This window comes from Perissodus microlepis, unplaced genomic scaffold, assembly GCF_051167445.1.
Source record: "Perissodus microlepis isolate ML-2025 ecotype Zambia unplaced genomic scaffold, ASM5116744v1 scaffold_47, whole genome shotgun sequence".
Lineage (NCBI taxonomy): Eukaryota > Metazoa > Chordata > Actinopteri > Cichliformes > Cichlidae > Perissodus > Perissodus microlepis.
The window spans coordinates 1-5,513 of NW_028182069.1; positions in this window are offsets into that span (position 1 = coordinate 1).

Sequence of the window (5,513 nt, forward strand, 5' to 3'; positions counted from 1 at the left end):
TATACAAATGTGTGTGATTATTCACAATGTGTTAGTGTGTAATCACCCTGAGACATGCATGCCTGTCTGCTAGCGTCAGATCTAAAGCCATTTCTGATTTGGAGATGCAGGCTGCAGATTCTGTCCAGATGATCCCAGCTCTCATCACTAAACATCCAGTCTTCACTTATCAAATGTGTAAAATTCAAGGCTGGTCCTTAAAAGCTCCCAACAACGCAAAAACTGCATAGCCACACAAGTCCCAGCGTTTGCCACCGCAGCAGCAGCAGCAGCTGTGAAAAGAAAGTGGCGAAAGGATGAATGAGTCTGTGCTTATCGGCTTTCCGCTCTCCCCCAAGCAGGCGTTGTTCTTGGTAGCCATGACAACGGAGATAGTCCCAGCTTTATAAATAAAGGCCCCAACAGCCCAAAAAAGAAAAAAAACACTGGGATTCCCTGCGCAGACCAGGAATCCCCCTAGCAGACCGAAGCTACAGAGAGGATTGGGAGTGAGTGAGTGTGTGAGTGACTGAGTGAGAATCGAACTGGCGCCTGTCTGTGCTTCAACCTGCCAGGGGCCGGCAAGTGCTCTGCGCCACCTGCCGGCAGTGGAGTTGGTGCAAATTTGATATATTTGACTTCTCTGTTTTTCTCTCTCTGAATTCTTTTTGAAAAGGAAAAATAATAATTTTAATGTGAGGCAAAACATGTATGGTGCTCGGTAAAGATGACACACCGACCCACTTCTTTTTTTGTTTTTTTTTTGTTTGAGAAAGTTTGTTTTCATATTAAACCAGTGTCAGTGACGTCATTCTACGTGACTACCACAGGTAAAGAAAAGGCTGAATCTGTAGATCTTTTTCTTTTATTTTTGTCTAAAACACAAGAGATAAAAAATTAAAAAACAAAACACAGGGAAACATGGGAAATAATGTTTTGTCAGGCAATGACTTGTTGGCACAAGAAGAGTGGTCCTTGGTAGCCATGACAACAAGGAGGTCTGTTTGTTGCTGGCAGGTAAAAGAAAAAAAAGCAAAGAAAAGAAAAAAGTCAGGGGAAGCCCAGGCTGAACAGGGGTCATCCCTTGGGATTTTCACTCCAAGATCGCCCTCCTGCACCTCCCCCTAGCAGGTGAACATACAGAGGCAGGTGAGCCGAGGGCTCGAACCCGGGCCTGTATGTTGCTAGCCTGCTAGCCCGCCACATGTGGCCACATGAGGGGCTAAGAGAGCAGGGAAAATTCTTCTATTTAAAGAGCACTACGTGCACATGGCGCGATCAGCCTTTTCCATTAGCTGGAGACCACACATTTTTGCACTCAAATACTCACCAAATTTTACACACTCACACCTGTTTTGTTTTTTTTGCCTGCACACCTCTTTCTCCACTTATTTCTCAACAACCACTCCTTTTTCATCTCTGTTACCTTGCCTTTATTACATCCTCTTAGCTAGCATCAATGACTGGACAAAAGAGCAACACAGTGCTTTTCTCATCATTTCTTTAGTCATGCTCAATTCATCCGCCTCTACGGATGAGCTAAACCAACTTTACAAAACAAGTTTCCCCGAAGAGCACACTTCTCATCTTAGCTGCCTAGATTTCAGGACCTAGCTAAGGACAGTGGACACAAACACATTTAACTTAACGAAAAATAGCAGCGGGGCCTCAGTGGGGCATAGCTGGACTGGCCATCGGGCATACCAGGCATTTGCCCGGTGGTCATTTTTCGTTTTAAATGGGCCGACGTTTTGTTGTTGTTGTCTTTTTTTCCATAACCGTGTAAACAGTGAAAGGTGGCGGATCGGACAGATGCTGGCAGACGTGTAAAAATAACTCAATTGTTTGGTAGTGGCTATGGTGGAGCTTACACGGATTCAGTAAAATTAGCAAGTGGTGGAGGCCAGCAGGTGGATGGGGGAAAGGACTGGAGGTGGAGAGACCCAAGGCGGCCACCAGTCCGACTGTCAGGTGAAATGAGCTTCAGGTAAGAAGTTATGACCTGCAGTCTATCTGGGTCAAACCAAGTTTAGGTGTAGTTTATTTTCGTTGTGCTAACTTGTGCTAACGTTGTGCTACAGTCAGTTACAATAACTGGTACTGTGTACTAGCTAGCATGATGGAGTTTCTGTACAGTTGGGTGGGTGCTATGATGTTACTGGTGAACTTTATTTTATTCATAAGGTTAGTTAGTAGAGTTGCCAACCGTGCCATAAAAAACGGAATCCTCTGGTATTCAGAGTTAATATTATGCGTTTTGTATTGAGCTGAAAATAAACGCGATTTGTCCCGTACTTCAGCTACAATAAAAAAAGACACAAAGCTGGAGTTATTCTGTGTCTTTACGCTGTCAGCTGCCTCTTCTTCTCTCACTCTCCCCCCTCCCTCTCCTGCTGCTACTTCAATCATGAAACTGATCAATGATCAGCTGATCGGCGTTTCTGCCACAAGTCCCGTCTCTCTTGCTTGTTTATCTCCCGCTTTGCGCCAGAAAGAGGAAACTAGCGGAGGTCGCGTTAAACAGCAGAAGCGCCTTTAAACTTGATAAGCTGTTGTTAGAATTTATTTAATATTACTTTCTAGTATCAGCTGATGTTTGTTGGAGCCACAGCTGTAAAAGCTGCTGGTCATGATATCGGTTTGGTTATCTGGTGAGAGGGAAACATGAAGATGAAACCAGGAGATGTCCTTACTGAATCATCAGAGCTGAACAGGTGATGGAGAAACAGGTTTGTGGTAAATAAATAGTTGATGAAAATATCACTAAATCTGTCATTTATTATTTTTAATATTCAGTAATGGTCATGTCTCACCTCTAGTCTTCTCTGTCTTAATTTCAGGTTTCCACCATATGTTGTAGATAGTTCAGGAAGTTAACTCAACCAAGCAGTCTTTGGGTTTCGGCTAAGTACTGTTTAGAATAGCAGAATAGGGAGGATGGTGTAGGTTTAAGTTTATTAGATTGATACATATGTACCAACAAGACAGTGTACATCACTGTCACAACGACGTTTGTTTTCATTCAAAGGCTTTATGGTTTTTCCTATAATACCTGGTGGGCCGGTCTCTAGTCAAAATGCCCGGGCTGATTTTTTGTCCCAGTCCAGCTCTGCTGTGGGGTAGTCCAGTTTACTGAAGAACGCCTCAGGCTGTCCAATAAATATAAATATCATGCTTTATTGCAGCTTGAAAAACTCCATGCCCTTGGCTACAAACCAGCACTGCTTCTTGGGAAGAAGAGCAAAAAAGGAGAACTCGGATATGAAATATTAACCCCTGGCTGCAGACTAACAGCCTATGTTCAGGAATCCCTTCAGAGGATGGGCTGATGTTATGAGTACCTTTGTAAAGGTAAGATTCAGATCCTGCAGTTTTAAAGTTATGATTTATGTTTAGTGTCTAAAAATATTTTCTTATGTTTACCTGTTAGAAGACCATTTTACTGTAAAAACAGAAATTCAATCATCAATCCTTCTCCCATTTTCACATAAGCAGCACATCATTTATAAGTGTTGGTTTCTTCCTCAGCAGTAGTTAACAACATATGGTGGCTTATTTTTCCTTTCCAAATCTTGAGTGACAGCCACTTTTGCTGCTGTCACGCTTAAAGATAGAAAGAAAGCAAAGTTATCAAAAGACTGATCTGCAGATTGCAGCTACTTAGACAACTGACAATCTGTTTGTGCCTGTTTTCTTCCTTCATTGATATATGTGTAACTGATACATGTGATGTGTAACTGATACATGTGATGTGTAACTGATACATGTGATGTGTGAATGAGAATCTATGTTAATTAAAGTAGTATTAAAGTACTTACACACTGTAAATGGCATAAAATCAAGTGATGGTGTAGCTTAATAAAATAGTGATGGGTATAGATAACGTTGCATCGGAACCTTTGTGGATATTTAAATGTTAGTTATCTGGGCAGAAATGATCACATTTTACTTTAGTTTGTTTAAAGAGCACATTGTACACGGGCCTTGAAGAAAAGGTATGTAGTCTTAAGCACGATGTTTTGGTGGAGTCAGGGGTCTGTAGCATTTTGCACTTCCAGTAGACTGACGTTTGGTCATCATCATCATCATCATCACTGAGTCACAACATCTTCTCCTTCACCCTCACACTTTAACTCTACTCTGTTCCCTTTCATACGTCATATATACTTAGTCTGCTACAAACCAGGAGGCGTAAAGCAGGATAAAGTTCAAAGTTTGACCCATTGTGTAAACTAACTCGAATGATCAACAACCAGGAGGAGGCAACGATTATGGAGCCACGGGAGGTGAGGACCACGCAGGTGGAGGAAGTGAGGAATGTGATGGAGAAGATTGAGCTCAACAAGGGACAGGATGACCCACTGAGCACTTCAGAGGGGCAAGTGGAGCACGCAGGCAACAAGACCAGCAAAGGTGATTTGTATGTTTGTATGTATTGTATGCTTTATATTTGGAGTCCAGGCTGAATTTTAGAGGAGTACCTGATGGCTGAAACAACAGTAATTTATGTTCCCTGACCAAGGATCAAGGAACATGTATTTTACACCAGTTGATACATGTACAGTCAAATCTATTGAATGTTGATATTATTACATTTAATGTAACCATTTAAAATGATTTTGTTTTTGTTTTTCTCCTAAAATCACATACGTCAACACAGGATCCACCAGGGGGAGAGTTTTTGGTGAAAGCCACAAAAAGACAAAGATGGGTATGTCATTGTTTGTGGAAGTATTTAGAATAGTTTGATACACTGTAGTAGAGTGTGTATGGTAGTGTATGGTAGATTCGATTCAAGGAACATTATCATATGAAGATGAAAACAAAAGTTGTGCGATCTCTGAAAGTGTTTTGTTTATTTGCTTTTTGTTTGTTTATTGTTTATGAAACTGGTGACTTGGCTGTGATCTTCAGTCCCAGAAGCATCAAGATCCAGACCTAAGAAGAAAAGGCCACTAGTAAGTATGCTTTTGCTGATGCTTTTAATCACCACAGCTCATTTCATTCAGTACAAATACCTGTAGATATGTGATGATTCCAAGTTTACATTACACTAATGGCAGGAAACTGCATACATGTGTCACCTTATACACATACCACATACTATAGAATTCAGTCCCCTTTGCTTTTTGCAGTCTTATTGCAATATATAAGTACTTTTAACAGATGATGCAAGTACAGTTAAATGCATTCACTCCAGTAAAAATGCTTCTAACACAATGCTGTTGCAAGCAGCAGATTTTCTTTTTCTGTTGTCGATGTAGATTAGATAGAACGTTATTAATCCCTCGGGTGGTTCCTCCGGGAAATTCAGTTTCCAGTATCAGAACACTGACAGAAGTTGCATATTACAGAGTTAGAATATCAAGTAAAGGGGAATGAGAGTATGAGCATAAGCAGAAAAATATAGCACATATACACATTTATAAATACAGAATATATAATAGGAATAATAGTGAAATGTACTCATTAATGAGATGAAGACAGCTAAAGTCTGTTGCACAGTGAGACAACACTACAGCTTAGTTGTTCCT